The 16,598-nt window shown below is 49.1% G+C and overlaps 1 protein-coding gene across 2 annotated transcripts in view; it reads right to left on the bottom strand.

Annotated features, from left to right (window-relative positions):
• NGF (nerve growth factor) overlaps window positions 1-12,346 on the bottom strand; it is a 52,648-nt gene extending 40,302 nt beyond the window's left edge. Inside the window, exon 1 of one of the 2 annotated variants that reach the window (XM_019661456.1) lies at window positions 12,274-12,346. The gene's annotated coding sequence lies outside the window, so the exon portion shown is untranslated. Of the gene's footprint in view, window positions 1-12,121; window positions 12,181-12,273 lie in introns of those variants that run through there. The other variant, XM_019661455.1, reaches the window with a different exon arrangement.
• Window positions 12,347-16,598: the final 4,252 nt, after the last annotated feature.

Raw genomic sequence — 16,598 nt, 5'->3', positions numbered from 1 at the left:
GTGACAATTAAAAATGTCTCCAGGCATTGCCAAACGTCCCCTGGGAGAAAAATCACTCCCAGTTAAGAACCACTGAAACCAGGCCATGGGAAGAGGATGGCTTTTATTCTACCTGTAATGGAAAGCCTTGGGAGGGTTGCGATCTGGTAAGTAATGTGACATGATTTACATTTTTAAAAGGGCACTCTGACTGCTGTTGGGCGAAAAGGCTGTAAGGAAACAGGAGTGGAGGCAGGGAGACCCGTGAGGAGGCCTTCCGGGTGAGAGGGAACGGTGGTTTGGACGAAGAGGTGTAGTGAGATGGTGAGAAGTGATTAGATTCAGAATTCATTTTCAAGCTAGTAAGACTTGCTGGTGAATTAAATATGAAAGGTGATGAGGAAGGCAGAATCAAGGATGATTCTCGATTTGGGGTCTGACCAACATGGAAATAATGATGTCAACTAATATGGGGATGTCTACAATAGGACTGAAAGAAGAGCACATAGTTTGGGGGTCAAACATTCTAAATTTGACGTGTCCATTAGATATCCAAGTGGACATGGCAGTACAACATAAGAGCCTGGAGCCCAGGGGAGAGGCCCAAAGTGAAAGTAGACATCCAGGAGTCATAGATCATATTTAATGGCTGGGGAGCATGAGATCACCTACAAAGACGGCGATACAGAAAAGCAAGGAAGCTGGCTGGACTGGGCCCCAGGGCGCTCCAACATTTAGAGGTCAGAAGAAGCTGGCAAAGGAGGCAGAGGAGGAGGCCCAGGACAAAGAAGGGACATTAGGAGAGCTTTGTAGCCCTGAGGCATCCTGGCCCTGTAACTCCCTATGTGTTAGACTGTCCTCAGCCAGGTCACCACCTAGTTGGGGAACTCCTTAGGCATTCACTTGTGTTCAGTGTCGATGACCAAATGCCTTAGCAGAAGTCACCTTGTTTAATCCTGACACTTAGAAGTAAGTGCTGTTAGTCCTAGTCACGTGTTTTCAGCCCCACTCCTGGGCCTTGGAGAGTCTGATTCCACGTTCATGCTTTTTTGCCCTTGGCCTCTGCCTCACGGGGGGCCCTGCAACACCTGGCACAGGCTCCCATTCCCACCATGGCGGGAGCTGCTCATTTCTGCGCATTGTTATGTGAAGTGCTTTCACGTCTGCTCCTGCGTGGAGTGGGCAGGAGGGAGTGAGGATTGCTCATGTAGGGCAAGCGACTGTCACAGTCCCTCACCCACCAAAAGCACAGCTGACACTGGCACCTGCAGCCTGACACTCCTTGTCCGGGACTCTCACATCTTACCTCTTACACCCACAGCCAAGCTGTTTCCCCAGCCGGCAACCATATTCCATCCAGAAGCCATATCCAGTACATGCTGGCAATATTATTCTCATTTTACAGATTAAGAAACAAACAGAGGCTCAGAGATGTTCTGTGATTTGCCCACATTACCCACCTAGGAGAAGGCTGAGCCAGGAATAAATCCCTTGTGTCCTGAACTGCAGCATTCCTGAGTTGAAATAAATAATCTCTACCTGACTTAACCATGATTTTTTTTTATTACATAACCACTTTCCCAATCCATAAAATAAAAAAACCTCATAAATAAGGTTCTTGGTTGGAATTTTCCTAAGCACAAGTATGGCCAGTCTGAATTCTGTCCATAATCATTTAAGAAGTTGAAATGACTAGAAGACGGATATTTCAATTTTTAAATTGCTCCTTTTCTTAATCATAAAGGTACTTGAAAAAGAAAAACGTGCTTTGAAACAAATTTGTTGCTTTATGCAGCCCTCCGCTTTCTGCTATGTCCCAATCTTTTTTAGAAAAATTCAAAACAACAGTGCTTCACTAAAAGCCCCACCCCCAAAATATTTTCTTTCATTTCCAAGATACAGAGATGCTGACACATGGCCATGAAATCTGGGGTCAGGTCTTTGGTGTCTGACCTCCTCAAAAAAAAAAACAAAAAAAGAAAACATTTCTAAGTGTTCACACTTTCTCCATCAAAGAACAGACACAACAACTCTTGAACCCAGATGAAAAGAAAGGTAATCATTTCATGCTTAGGAAATATTCTTGGTGGTGTATCATGTCCTGGGACAATTGATTCCATTTGTCACTGTGAGTTTCATACAGGGTAGAAAAATGCCTTTTCATTTTTCCTTTTAGATCCAGAAAAAGTAAGTTGGCATTTGCTTCATCCTTAAAAGCATAACAAAATAAACAGACAAAAAATCCCAGGTGCAACAGCGATGAATTTAAACAGCCGCTTGGCTGCCTTGCTTGCCTCGATCTAGTCCACCTGCATGGGGGAGAAGGAGCTGGGTATGATGCGACGAATGTCCCTCTTCTGTTATACATGTTATTTAAAATATGCAACTGGCCTGGTGACGTTAATTTTACAGGGAATGAAGGCATGAGTGGTGGAGAGGAGAGAAGGACACTCAGAGAGATGAAAATTATACCAGAACCAAGTCCATTTTCTCCCTTCCTGCCCCTCTGCCCAGCAACCTCAAAATAGAGATGTCTTAACTGCCTAGAGAGGAGCATTAAATCTTTGGTCCAGACAGGAATTCAGCATTTGAGGAGATGTCACTAATAATCCTCTTCGAGTCTTAGTGGTGAAAATGGGGCCCAGAGGGAGGGCAGAGAGTTGGAATGAGCCCCAGGGGAGCATGGGAAATACAGAAGAGGGGAAAAGGTGACGCTTCCCGTGAAAAAAAAAGGCAGGCCGTTTGTCATTGTCGATCTGCCCTCAGGGGCTGCATTAGCCAGGCTCTCAAGAAAATTGGGACGCATCACCTTTGTGGCCCCAGGGCAGAACTTTGGGGTGGGTCACTCACATGCCCTTCTCTGCTGGGAAGGGAAGGGAGGTCTGGGGTCACTGACAGATTGTGGGGCCGGTTGAGGGCTGGAGTTAGAATAGGGTTTGGTTTCCCTGCAGGTGTCAGCTGCATTGTCCGTACTGGGAGCCTTTAAGCTTTTTCTACCAGAGGAGCAACTTAAATCCTCCGCCTCGGGGGAGCCTGGCAGCCTCACTCATGAGAAAATGTTAGGCTTCTTGCTCTGGGCAGGGCTTCTCAAGAATTTGACAATGTCAACATTTTAATGGTATCTTAGCCCTGTTGTCCTTATAAAAATATACGGAGGGGAAAGGATGTGATTTGTGGGAACAGGAGCTCTTTCCAGAGTGACTGCACCCACACAAGGACAAAAGCATTGGTCCCGCTCACCACGCCAGGAAAGGCAGTGATACCCCTGTGATGGTTCCCAGTGACTGGAGAAGGATGTCTTGTGCCCCTCAGATAATTGCTGTCACGGTCACGTCTAGAGAACAGAATCGCAGAAAGATGGTTCTGCAAGCATGAAGTGGGAGAAAGATGGAACAGAAAGTGGGAACAAAGATACGATATGATTGTAATTGTTTCTTTGCTGGGTTTTTGCCAGAGAAACAGCAAACCCCAGGGAGAGAAACATTTAGGGAAGTCATAGTTCTGATGAGGTTGAGGAGTCTCAAAGAAGAAGGTAGAGAAAGAGGAGAAGGAGGAGAAGAAAGGAAAGGAGGGGGACAGAAGGAGGAGGAAGGGGGAGACAGATGATTATAATGGCTCTAACTTGCTGAGGGCCTCCTTGGTGGCAGGTGCAGTACCGGGCACTTTGTACCTCTTTGTCACAACAGTCCTTTGAGGGTGTGATCAGCCTGACCTTATAGATGACACTGATGCTAAGAGAACGTCAGTCACCCAAGATCACACAACTAGGAATCACCGAGCTGGTATTTCACCCCAAATTTGTCTGGCTTCAGAGCTATGCCCTTTTCTAAGCCATGCTGTCATCTATACCAGTAGTTTTTAAGCTGTTTTAGCCATGACTCACAGTGAAAAAATACATTTTCCATCATGATCCAGTTTGCACATGTATATGAGTAAACGTATGCAACTAAAACAGAAATTTCATGAATACTTTCTCTTGGTACATAGATTTTTTTAAAAACACTTGACTCTCTTTCCTTTTAAATAGGAGGGAGGGAAGGAGGGAGGGAGGGAGGGATGCACCAGTAAATTAATCTCAGTCTGATCTGTACTTTGCAAAACATTTTCCTTTCCTTTAGTCTATGGCTGTCGATCTGAAATGTTTGCAGCTTCCTGCTTGATCTTGTTGGATGCTAGGCAGCATCTTTGCTTCTGAGGCATGTTGCTAATTATGTCCTCTGGACCATCCCTCTGGTGAGGGGGGCATCATTAATCAAATGTTTCAGAAATCACAAATGTCTGACAAGGCCATCCGTTTGGAAAAGAGTCAGTCCAGGAAACCATCCAGAAAGTATAATCGCTGATCTCAGGCACCGGCGAGTAATATTTTAAGCAGTTGATTCATGCTTTCACGAAGGCAATGATTTTTCTCTGTTTTCAGAGCCTAAAGGTCTCGTCTGCTCTGACAGGGCAATGCAAAGTCACTTTCTAACAGTAAATGGTAAAGGAGAAGCAAAGTACAAGGGGTTGTGGGGAATCGATCGATCCACCATCATGGGTAGTGTCGTCTTTTTCAATTTGGTGTGAGTACACCCAGGACTTGAAATCAGATTGTTTTGCTGGGGCGTGTGTACGTCTCCACCCTGATCTGGGATGTGGGGTATGATTTAGTTTCAACAGCTAGGGGCAGTGACAGGGGTGGCTGAATCAGATTTAGGTCACAGAAAGTGAAGTCCAGATCAGGTGGCTCAGCGAGAGTCAGCCCTGGTGAGCCGCCGACGAGGTGACTTCACTCCAAGCAATGCATTTGCTAATTGAGAAAACATGTTCCAGGGATAGCCTCATGCAAAAATCCAGATTTTCAAATTTTTTTTCTTTTTTTTATTCCTAAGAATTCCTTGAATATTTGCCGTGCGTGTCTATACAGCCTCCCAGAGTACTTTTCCTTCTGATAGAGCAGAGTTGTGTTTTTCCGCTGTGGCCCCCGTCAGGTTTTTTTAAAGGGTAGGATTCTAACAAGTGGGCCCACAGACACAGGCTTTGCAGAGAGGCAGAAAGAGAGCAGGAGAAGAGAAAAATAACCTACACCTTCTGCCCTTTTCCTGGGGCAGAAAAAAAAGCAAGGGGGTGGGGGGAGCAGAAAACGGAAAACGGGATCAAGTAGATGGTGATGGAAGGAGAACTGACTCTGGGTGGTGAGCACATAATACAATATATAGGTGACGAATTATAGAATCGTACACTTGAAACCTATAAATTTTACTAACCAATGTTGCCCCAATAAATTTAATAAAAAATTTAAAAAAAGAGAACAGAAGCAATTGAGACCCAAGTCCTTGAAAAGCAACTTTCTATAAAGCTCAATGAGGGGCCCTTTCTCAGGCCTCTGCCCCTTCATCCATAATGCCCTCATGTCGGCTAAAGCCTTACCCACTCCAGCACGGGGACACAGCTCAGGCTGACCAGGCACTTGGTACATTCCAAGCTAAGTAAGGACTTCCCAGCATTTTCCTCTCACCCTCACAGCTGCCCTCTGGGATTATGATTCCCTTTTACAGATAAGGAAACTAAGGCTTAGAGCAGCGGTTCTCAACCTTCCTAATGCCGTTACCCTTTAATACAGTTCCTCATGTTGTGGTGACCCCCAACCATAAAATTATTTTCGTTGCTACTCTCTAACTGTAATTTTGCTACTGTTATGAATCGTAATGTAAATATCTTTTTGTTTTCCGATGGTCTTAGGCGACCCCTGTGAAAGGGTCGTTCGACCCCCAAAGGGGTCGCGACCCACAGGTTGAGAACCGCTGGCTTAGAGGGATTAAGGAATGTTGTCATAGAACCAATAAGAGGCGGAGCTTCAGTCTGAAGCTAGTTCCATCTGATTTTGTGACAGGGCTTCTTCTATAAAATCTACCCGCCCAAAGGACATCCCCCTCCAGGAGGCCTCCCCGGAGGGGACCCCATAATTCACACCTCTCCCTTCTCAGAGTTCTAGTGCTTCTTCAGCTTGCTTCCCTTCTTTCTGATACTGCTCTCAATTGCTCCAAGTGTGTTAATCTACAGTAGATGAGGATGTAGAAAAGCCTGTGGACAGGTTTTATTTGGTTTGCACAAATGATTTGAAAGTGGAGAAATTGTACATTCAAATGCAGTTTTGACTTTTCTTGAAAACTTGGACCTACAAGCCTGCAAAGCAACACATGGCCTGTCCCTTTCGAAGGGGCTGACCCGCTATAGTTTACCGCAGATTCGCCTTAGCCCCCCAGCCTATGGCCTTACCTCATTCGCATTATCAGATGAGCCTCTAACGCCATTTTAGTCTTGGCTCTTGAACAAGCTCCTTGGGTGGTATGATGATTTCTGTTTATAATGATTCTCCCACACTGCTCAGCCCCCTGGTTAGCATATTAATAAAGATGCTAATTGGGGGAAGGAAAATCAGTTCAGTGACCTGATAGCCAATGGGGTGGGGACTGTCCCTGCTTTAACCACTGGTCACACTCGTATTTAATTCAGCAAGAGCTGCTCAGCCCCTGACCCTCCGTGTGCCCTGCTACCACAGAAAAATTCACAGCCTCCTTCTCCCTTCTCTATACAAAAAAATTCTAAAGACATCAGTTGTTGGAGGAGGAGGAGTTGTTACGTGGGGTAAGGAACCAAAACACTCTGAAAGCTGCCGGTACAAATGGCCATTCTCAAGAAATGCCTTATTTAGAGAGCATTGCATAACGTTTCTGAAATAAAAGTCTGAGGAGAAGTTTGCCTCTGAAAGAAAATTTCAGGCGGATCTCCACACGTCTCATTTTACCAGGATATTATGAGGCAAAGAAAATTCAGAAGATGAAGAGTTTGGTTAAACATCTATCAAAATGAGAATGTTAATTACAAAAGGTCAAAATATAGATATAAAAGAATGCACAGATGATACTGCCTGACCCGAAGAGGAAAAGCACGGAGGAAGCACATCCTCAGATCAGTCCCGCTGAGGGAGAGCATGAGGGAAAGGAGCCCATGTCTGTGAAGTGCCTACTGTGTGCTGGCCTGTGCTGTTGTTCCTCCTACATCATAGCACTTACTGTCCACCACAGCCCGGCGAAGGAAGTACTATTGTTCTCTCTGTTTTGTGGGAGAAGAACAGGTACAGGAGACGTCCTCCTGCATCTCCTTCCTCTCCGCTTACCTAGTCCAGCATCCTTCGGGAAATTAGAGCCCAACAAGACTGCCCCTCCCTTCAAAATCACAGTGCCAAGTGGGTCTGCCTCTCTGGGCATCCCCCTCACACCGTGGGGGTTCGTCACAAGGTTATTGGCGGAGATGAGGTGGCGCCCCAGTGTGTTAACCTCTGAGCCAGGTCTCCTCAAGTCCAAATATGGGATGGCATTTCACTAGGCTGGGCAAGCGAGACATACAAGTGGCTGTAACCACACCTGAGATCCACAGCAATGAGGGGCTGAGACAGGACCTCCCTGCAGGCCCAACCTGGGCTGAGCTCTTATAGCTTCCTCCATGGGCTCACTTGGGAACAGCATGCAGCAAGCCGACAGATGATATAGAACAAACCCTGGCTACCGACAGAGGAGCCAAAGGAAATGGGAAAGTCAGCCTATCTGTCCCAAACAGCAAATACTCTGTGGTTCCTGGGAAAGCGTTCAGCAGTAGTGGATTGTAGCTGCCCTCCACGTGGCACAGCTTCTGTGGGAAGCGTGGGCTGCTCAGTCCCACCGACTTCAGACCAGAGCCTTCCATCTGCAGGGCTCTCCACCTGCAGAAGCCACCACAGGCAGTGCCAAAACATCTCCATCTGCTGAACCTGGTTGTGAATTTTCAGGGAAGCCCTGACTGTCGGACTCTGACTAATACTGCTAATAAAAAGATTTTCCACAAGTGAACAAGGTTGGCCAAACTCTTGTTTGGCCATTCAAAAAGCATTTGCTAGTCCCACTTGAAAGACGGCGTTAACAGACCCGTTTCAATCCCAGTGGGATCTCCTTAGGCCTCCCAGCTCTTTTTTTTTTTTTTTCCGCCTCAATGGAAATCAACTCCAAACTCTACCAGCTCTCCCACTTCAGTAGTTTTCTCTCTACCTGGGGGTGAGTAGCAAGTAGGTGTTCCTATACTATCCTTCAAAGCTACTCATTTTAGCCCTTTGCACTATGAATAACCAAATGGTTCTATTTTTTTGTCCTCCAGTGAGACCTTGGGGCATAGGTAAAGATGGCATGAGTTGTTCTCCTTGAGAATAAACCCACTGCTACAAGCACCAGCCCTGCAGGGTAGCATTGCTAGCCTATTTTTTTTTTCAATCAAGTGTCACATTATTGAGTCCCATTTATCCTCACAGCTTGGCACAGTTGTATTAATTTGATACCAACATGTACCCATGTTATATTAAGTGTTGTCAGTGCTGGGAAGGGTTCTGCTTCCTTGTTCTCTTATTCAGGAAAGGGCCCTCCTGGTGTCAGAGTGTGATCCATTTAGTACAGGAGGGAGGGATCCCCTCCCAGTGCTGTGGACACCCCGGGGCAAACAGTCTGCCTGTTATTTTAATAACATATGGCCCAGAAGGAAGTTGCCATGCTCTAATACCACCTGTCCCTTTCCCCCACTCGCTCTGGTTTTCTTTTCATGTGGGTCGTTTGTAGTCACACTCCATCGACAAAAGGCAAAGCATGACACCTGGTGGGCCCACGGCACTGACATTCCCATCAATGGTTTCCTGGAGCCTGAAATGCTGGTTCTTGGAAGATCTAGCCCAGGGCTGGACTTGTGAAGCCCAACTCAATGATTAAATAGATGCCCCACATTAGGTCCTGGAAGAGAGGGCCTTATTGGTGATTTCCAAGGGAGTTCTCAACTGGAAGCAGTATTATCCTTTTAATAATCATTTAGCCATATATGGTGTTGGGGGAGGGGGATTTTTAGTTGTCATCATGACTTCTGGCATTTAGTAGTCAAGGTAGAGATACTAAACATCCTGACTTATATAAATAGGTCATACTTAACCAAGAGGTGTCCCCAACTGCCAGTAGCCCCATTCAGAAACATTAATTCAATGCACGTGTCCTATAGATTACGAAAATGAAGCCCAAGAAGTTTAGTGACTTGCTCAAGGTCACAAAGCTACTTTCCCTCCTGTCTCAGAGCTCAGGAAACTACCATTGGAAGTTTACCCAAAATATAGGAGAAAAACATCAAGAGATCATCTTAATGTTTCAATCTGATTCCGACTGTGTCATAGTCTGAGGCCAACAGTCTATAGAGGCTCCTCACAAACATGTAAAGCAGTCCACAGGAGAATCATGGAAACCTCACGAAGCATGAGACATTCTTCTTTATCGTAAGCTTTCATTATTCTGGTCTTGGCCAAACTTTGTGGCTGAAGGACTATCCTCCTTGGCTCAAACAGTGGCAATCCTGTGCCTACCCAACGGAAAGACCAGTGATCCCCAAACTTGTTTCTCCACCTGTGTTTCTGCCTCAGCACCATCCCGGTTTTACTGCTATTTAGAGCTAGGATGCTTAACAGTTTGCCCACTGTCAGGAAGCAGGTCGCTGGGCATGGGGTAAGGAGGGTCTTCCGTCTCCATGTATTTGCCTGATGCCCCCATGCTGTTCTGTGTAGCTGGTCCATCACAGAGTTGATTTCTCAGGACAAGCTAAGCCTGATGGTTTGCAAGATCAGAGGTGCCAAAGAAAGAGAAACCTTCTGGGAATATGAGTTGTTTGCGCAGAGATTTTAAGTGAATCCTCAGCAAGCCTTCTATTGCCTTCTGAGAGCAGAGAGAGTGTTTGCTGTCAGCAAAAGTCTCTAAGACCTACCTGCTCTGAACCCCAAAGTCCCTACGAAGTCTTATGGGGAGAAGATAAATGGCTGGGCCTCTAGTCCCTGGTGTGACCCTGACGTGTGCCTGGGGGTCTGGGCCTGGCCCCTGCTCCATGCACAGCAGGGAAGAACAGTAGCCGTGTCTCCTTTGCAGTTTCTCTGTGCTCCCAAAACTGCTGCTACGACAACAGGATGCTCCTTGAACGTGCAGCCATATGCTCAGCACTCATTTAAAAGTGAAATTGTGCGGATTTTCTCAGTCGTTTAATCTCAGCAAGGATGAGAAACTTCCCTCGGGCTGCAGCCCTGCCCTGCCCTGCCCTACCCTCCCTGCTGATGTCGGCAGCTGGGGCCCCCTTCCTGGCCAAAGCACAGATTTCTCCACACAAGAGAAGCGGAGTGTGAAGCTTCAGGCCCTGCTCACTGTGGTACTCTGGGTGGCAGATGTGGGGCGGAGCAACGGGAGAAGGTGAGACCCTCACTCCTTGAGAAAGGCTAAGGGTACAGAAAGTCACTAATAGTAGGATGACTGCCCAGAGCAGACCCAGTTTCCAAATGCTCTAGTGCGCCTGGGCTTAGGGGTAGAACGTCTGCCCAGGGAAGGCGTGGCACCAGAGCCGGTTATAAAATCCTCTGAGGTATCCCTACAGTTCTTTCAAAACACGTGTCTCCATGCCCCAAAGACCTTGGTTTCCCATTTGTGGTGCCTCCTAACATTTTTTCCCTTCAAGGCTGCCCTTTTTTTCACCTGCATAAAAATGCTGGGGAGAGACAGGGGGAAGGTTTTAGCAACATCTGATGTTAGCCCCATGGCCCTCCAATGACCCAAGTATGAGCAACATTCATTTCTTCTGTGAGTCAGTGCCAGCAGGGCAGGGCTCAGCCCCCAGACCACTCACTCGCCAGTCCTTGGTCCCCTCTGAAACACTGCCCATCATGGATTGACATTTGGGTTGCCCAGGCTGACATATGACTTACTCTACAGAAGAGACCCAAGCAGGTCTAATGTAGACTTTCTAGACTTTCCACTGTGGCTCTGCAAAGGGAGCAGTTTCTGACATTCGGTAGGAAACTATAAACACTGCGCAAGGAATATTCCCCTCCGGCAGACTTAACTGACAGCTGCAAGAGCCTGAAGACCCTGGAGAGAAGCTATTGGTAGGCCCTCCACCATCATTTCTGAGTTTGCAGAACGCAACTGGCCGTGCATGTGAGGGAGGAGGGCTTGGCACTGGCAGTGGGTACACCCAGAGGATGGAGCCAGGACAATTAATCAAATGCCTTTTCTCCAGGATTTCCACTGGCCTCAGATGACAGGGCAGAGACACCCAGGAGCACACTATTTTGGTTTCCAGCTGGGAACGTGCACTAACTTTTCTTTAATACCCACAGCACCAAAAAGCCTTTGCTGTAATACACTTTAATGCATGAAACACCCATAAATTATCCTTCAAACTGTTACAACTTCCAAACCGAAACAACTTGGAAAAACCAGCCTAGCAAGCAGGCTCTTTTTTAATCTCTCAAGTCACAAGAGAAGAGAAAGTTCAAGCAGAAAACACCTTCCATGAGAATCTCAGGGATTTTTTTTTTTTCATTTGGAAAGAATGAGTTGCAATCAAACAGAGCTAAGCCTCTTGTTTATGTTGGCTCAAAGGTGCCGCTCCCTGACCCCTGAGTCTTCCCTCTGCCCTGGGTCTTTGCCTCCTGCACCTAAGGCGCTGCCCACCCCAGTCCTCCACGCCAGCTTCTCCCACAACTGGCAGCAGACAGCTGGAGGTGAGGCGTGTGACCCAAGTAGCCCAGCTGAGCCTTAGCGACTTCGGTCCAACGCAGCTCGGTGGAGGTCTCTTGGTGTGCAAGCTTCCTCCTTTAAGCCACGAAGGGCCTTCACTTCGGACTCTCAGCCCTCCAGCGACGAGGAGAAGACCCCGAAGACCCTTACTCCATTCCTGGCATCAAGTCCAGCGTGCCCTGACCCGCTGGTTCCCTTACCTGGGGGCAGCGTAGCACTTTCCGGACTAGGCGCACAGCCCAGCCCGCGCGCGCTCGCGCGGTGCACTCGCCCTCCGCGGCACAGACCACCACTCTGGCCCGCGCATCCCTCTCCACGCTCATTCGCCCTCCCTCACTTGCGCGCTGTCCCGGTCTAGCTCTCGAGTTAGTAGTGTCTGGCACCGCGCGGGGCTACTGTAGGCGCCAGGGTGGCCTCCGGGACTTCGGGCCATTGGGAGACCGGGAACTCCACGACCAGAGAGAGCGCTGCTTCCTCCTATTCGCCCGCTCGCCCGCCCGCCAAGGCTCCCGCGCTCCTGCACCCACTCGGGACACTGCTCTCACCACCTCAGCCCGTGCAGTCCTCAGGGGTGCCCGGAGATCGCGCCAGGCTGGGACCCATGCACTGTCTCCCCCGGAGCTCAGCCCCGCCGGCCTGCCCCCGCCGGCCCGCGTTGCGCCCCTCTCGGGGCTCGGCTCCCGGCTGCAGGACTCACCCAGCGCTGCGCTCCTCTCTCCGGCTCCCGGCGCACTCTGCGGTGCAGGAGCTCCGAATGGCTTTAACACAGGCTTCTGGAATTCTTAGCCCCTCCTCCCGGACTCCTCCTCACTTCAGATCCTTCCCCGCACTACAGCCCTCCCCAACCCCAGGTCCGCACCTGCTGGTGCTGGGCTGAGGTGCCCGGCTGTAAGGGGTCCTGTGGACTAGCGATCAATTGCTCCCAGGAGGGCTGGGTCGACCCAGCCAGGGAAGGGTTCAAACCCCCAGAGGTGAAAGGGAACCACAGAGTCGGAGGGGCTGCGCGAGCCCAGCACCGGCGGGGATTTTCTGGGGCACCGCTGTCCATGTCCCCCGTTCCGTGTCCCTTACCCCCACCACACCCCCAACGCCGTCCTCCCAGCCCCTACCCTCCGTGTTTTAGCTTGGCTGCCCCTCACAGCCTGGAGAGAAAAGCCAGGGGAGCTTCTCGCCTGGGATGCTTCCTGTCACCCCTGGAGAAGCCAGCACCCAGGGGAGCCCCGGAAGACGCCGGTGCCGGCGCTCTTCTGATAGGAGGGAGAGCCGAGGCTCTGAGAGCCAGAACCAGCTGAAGGCCCTTGGGCAGGGGCAAGTCCGGCATGGGAACAAGGGACAGGAGTTAGGCGTCAGGACTTGGACTCGGGGCCTTAACTTAAGTTCTGGAAGTTTGCTGGGGCCCTGAAATTGTAGGTAAACCTGTACACCTGTGTGCAGCGCGTGCATTTTTCTGGGTAGAGGGTCAGCCGCTTTTGTCAGCTTTGTAAGGGATCTGTGACTCTACTGACCCAGACAGTGAGCCTCCTAGGCCACCCGGGGCCTACCCAAATTCCTGTTTATCCTCACCGTGCAGACTTTAAGTGAGGTATGATCTCCTGGCTGGCCCTCCAACATTTCTTGGGGTCCATGGATTCAGAGCCTGACAGGGGACTTGCCTCACCCACGGCCTGCCCTTTCCCACCCCAGCCCCACACTAGCAGAAATACCTCTTAAGTCAGATTTATCTGCAAATGAGCATTGTTAATTATAATAATGTTCTGGGGGTTCATAAGTCTTTCAAAATTCACATCCACTTTCTCTGGTGTTGAACTCAGTCTACACTTTTCCCTGAGTAAACTGGATGCTGAACCCCTATCCCTGATGACACAAGGGAGGAAGGGGTTTTTATTGGGGGGGAGGGTAGCACTGAATCCCTTTGTTGGTGAAGCCATGCCAGCACAATTCAGGCACCTGGATTTAGTGAGGTACAGGGGTTCCTGTTTTAAGTCCAAGGGTGACCCTTTGCCCCCAGTGGAGGGCACTGGAGTGAGGTGAGGCCCTTCTTAGGCACTTCCAGCAACCTTCACACACATTGCCCTGAGGCCTCCACGTCTTTCGTTTTTCACCTTTGCCCCATAGCTAAGCTCACCCCATTTCTGTATGCCGTGAGAAGGATGGGGTAGGAAGAAGTCCCCAGAACTGGAAGTCAGCTTTAGCTTTGGTGTGGCCTCTTTCTCTCCCAGCAGATGCTTGTCCCCGTCTGAGTTGTTGGGGACAGAGTGGCTGGCTGGACACACGGTGGAGGAGAGCGCTAGTGCCTGGGCGCGCTGTGCGTGGCCCTTTCTGCGGAAGTAGCATCGGAGTCCAGGTTATCCATTAGGAAATTCATCATTGTCAATTAAACAAAGGAATTTTCAGACAATAGGGCAAATTCATTCATCAATCATGTCGTGTATAAACTTGTTTGAAAGCACCAGCCCGAAGCCTTACGAAATAGCTGCCCAAGAATTTAGGAATGATGTTGAAAATTTTAGAACAATTGGAAATTTAGTTGTTGAATGCAGAACCTTTGCATGTGTTCTTGTGGCATGACCCAGAAGAACAAAAGGATTTGGGGCACTTGTGGGGTTTATATTTTTCTTCGTGTGGTGTGTAAGAGGGAAATGTAAATATGATGTAAGCAGAATGTAAGCCTAGGTGCCTCCCCTCCCCCAGTTCTTGGTCATAATGTGATGGCCCATGTTGGTTTAAGAAGAGCATCCTTGACTAGCTCTGTTTTTGTCCCTGAACCTTAAGGATCTTGAGTAAATAAAAACGTGGAAGCAACAAACATATACTCCAAGGATTAATTATGAGAGCCTACTATGTGCCTGCCAGGCACTGCGAGATGACTGAGGTACCTACCTGTTCTCAGAGAGTTTATGTTCTGGTGGGGTGGGGGGATGGATTTTTAGTCCCCGGCCATGTTTATTACAGTCTTCCCAGGTCCTAGCACAGAGCCTGGCACACAGTAGGTGCTCAGTAAATGCTTGTTGAATCCAACTATGGTCAGAGACATTTGTGGCTGTCAGACAACCCATCCACCCTGAACTGGTTTCCAGTGGGTTCCAGATCAGGCCTTGATACAGAGACCATAGCCAGTATCTCTTTTCTTTGCCTCTCCCATCTCCTGGGTCACTAAGAAAAGGACCTTAAGGCCTGGGCAAGTCACATTTAGAGGAATGAAAAGCAGCTGAGAGGGCAGCGGGCCGAAGGAATGGTGCAGACAAGTAGAGGATAAGAATGGTTTTCTGTACTAGATTTTCTTGACAGAGCTTTTTCGCCAGGGTATCAAAATAACCAGCAGCTGATGCATTTGCGGCCTTGGAGGACAGTATGGTGTGCACAGTAATTGTTATTTTTGAGAAGCCTGCAGCCACTGAGGGCCTTGTCCACTGCAACACCCAGCCTGGCACAAAGCTCCTGCCTCTCTCTTGCTTCATTCCAGAAGGACAAGACAAAGTGCATGTGCTATTTAAAATGCCAGGAGGCTCAGCTGAGATCTGCCAGTACGAACGGACGCCATTGCTAGATCTGCTGGCGATATGCATCAAACAGAAATATTATCCCAATTTCTGGAAGAAGTGATAGCTTCAGCTCAAAGGTATTTTCCCCCCTTCCTTCTCGTCAGAGTGGAGAACACTTTTAAAAGAGGAAATGTTTTATAATGGTTAGTGTGATGACATGGTCACAGAATCGCGGAGAGGATCACTCCAGCCACCTCAATTATGGAGGAGGACCCCAGGGCTCAGGAAGGTGATGGCCAGGGTCAGGCCAGAGCTCAGGCCTCTTGATTTCTAGGTAAGTCTGCTTTCCCTTATGCTCTCTGGAAGAGGCTGAGGGAAAGACCTCTCAACCCTGGCCTAAGTGGGGAGACTGGTAAAGGCAGGCTGGGGTGCAGACAACACTGGGGATGGCAGTGGCTAGGCTCCCCTTCTCCTCTTGGGGGCCATCTCTGCCTACTCCTGCGACCTGCTCCTGGCTTTCACTCTCTCTGATAACCTCAGTTTCTCCATCTCCACAGGTTCCGTGCCTTGTGCTTATTCACATTCACTTGCTTTGTCTCTCTTAAAGAAACTGCTATTCCTCCTGCCGCCCAGTCTCTGGACTCGCAACTTCTTGCACCACTAATGGCCTCGGCAAGGTGACCTACACCCACTGGTTCTTTGGCTTCTCTCAGCTTCCTGCAGTCTGGTTCCCATCTTCTTCCCCTCCCCTTCCCTTCTCCCCACTGGCCTGATAGTTTCTTCTTAAAGGCCACCAGTTGCAATAACAACACTGCCACCAACATAATAATCAAAACTTTTATTGACTGCTTCCCTTGTTTTGGGGTTCTGGGCAAGGCATTTTTACGGGCCCGATAAGTAGTTACCATCCATTTATTAATAAGGAAGCTGAAACCCTAAGAGGTGCATCTCTTGCTCAGCGTAAGTCACTCATAGCTCAGGAAATGGCTGAGTAGAGATTTGAACCATGCTGGTGAAGCTCTTGCTCTCAAACACTGTGCCTTCTCCTTCTTTCCGCCAAGTTCATCAGACTTTGCCACTCCGCAGCCTGCCCCCCCCCAGGACCTCCTGCGTGGAACACTTTCCTTTCAAGTTTCTGTGGCTGTGCTCTCCTGCTTAACCATCTACCTCTGATTTCTCCATCAGCCCTCGAATGCACGTGCCTCCCAGGGCTCAGTCCTAGGGCGCGGTGTTCTTCTCCACTGTCAGTCTTGCAGGCCATCCCTCCTACCATGCTAATCCCACCCCTAGCTTCTACTCTGACTTCACCCTGTTCCTTCAATCACTAGCATTTTGAGAGTTCATATAGGTTCTTGTTTCAGACGGTGCGTCTGCACGGGCACTAGCAAAGACTGCTGCCATCTCACCTCTGACCCTCAGGGCCTCCATCCAGAGTCCTTGGCCTTGACTCAGCCTGCAGCAGCCCATCGATCTCATCACTGGGACAGGTCAGGTATCTCCTTGGGCCCAGGGCAGTTCAGCTCTTCTCCAGCGGGGGCAC

The sequence above is a fragment of the Hipposideros armiger genome, unplaced genomic scaffold (genome assembly GCF_001890085.2).
Source record: "Hipposideros armiger isolate ML-2016 unplaced genomic scaffold, ASM189008v1 scaffold_349, whole genome shotgun sequence".
NCBI lineage: Eukaryota > Metazoa > Chordata > Mammalia > Chiroptera > Hipposideridae > Hipposideros > Hipposideros armiger.
This window is presented reverse-complemented; position numbering and strand designations above follow the sequence as displayed.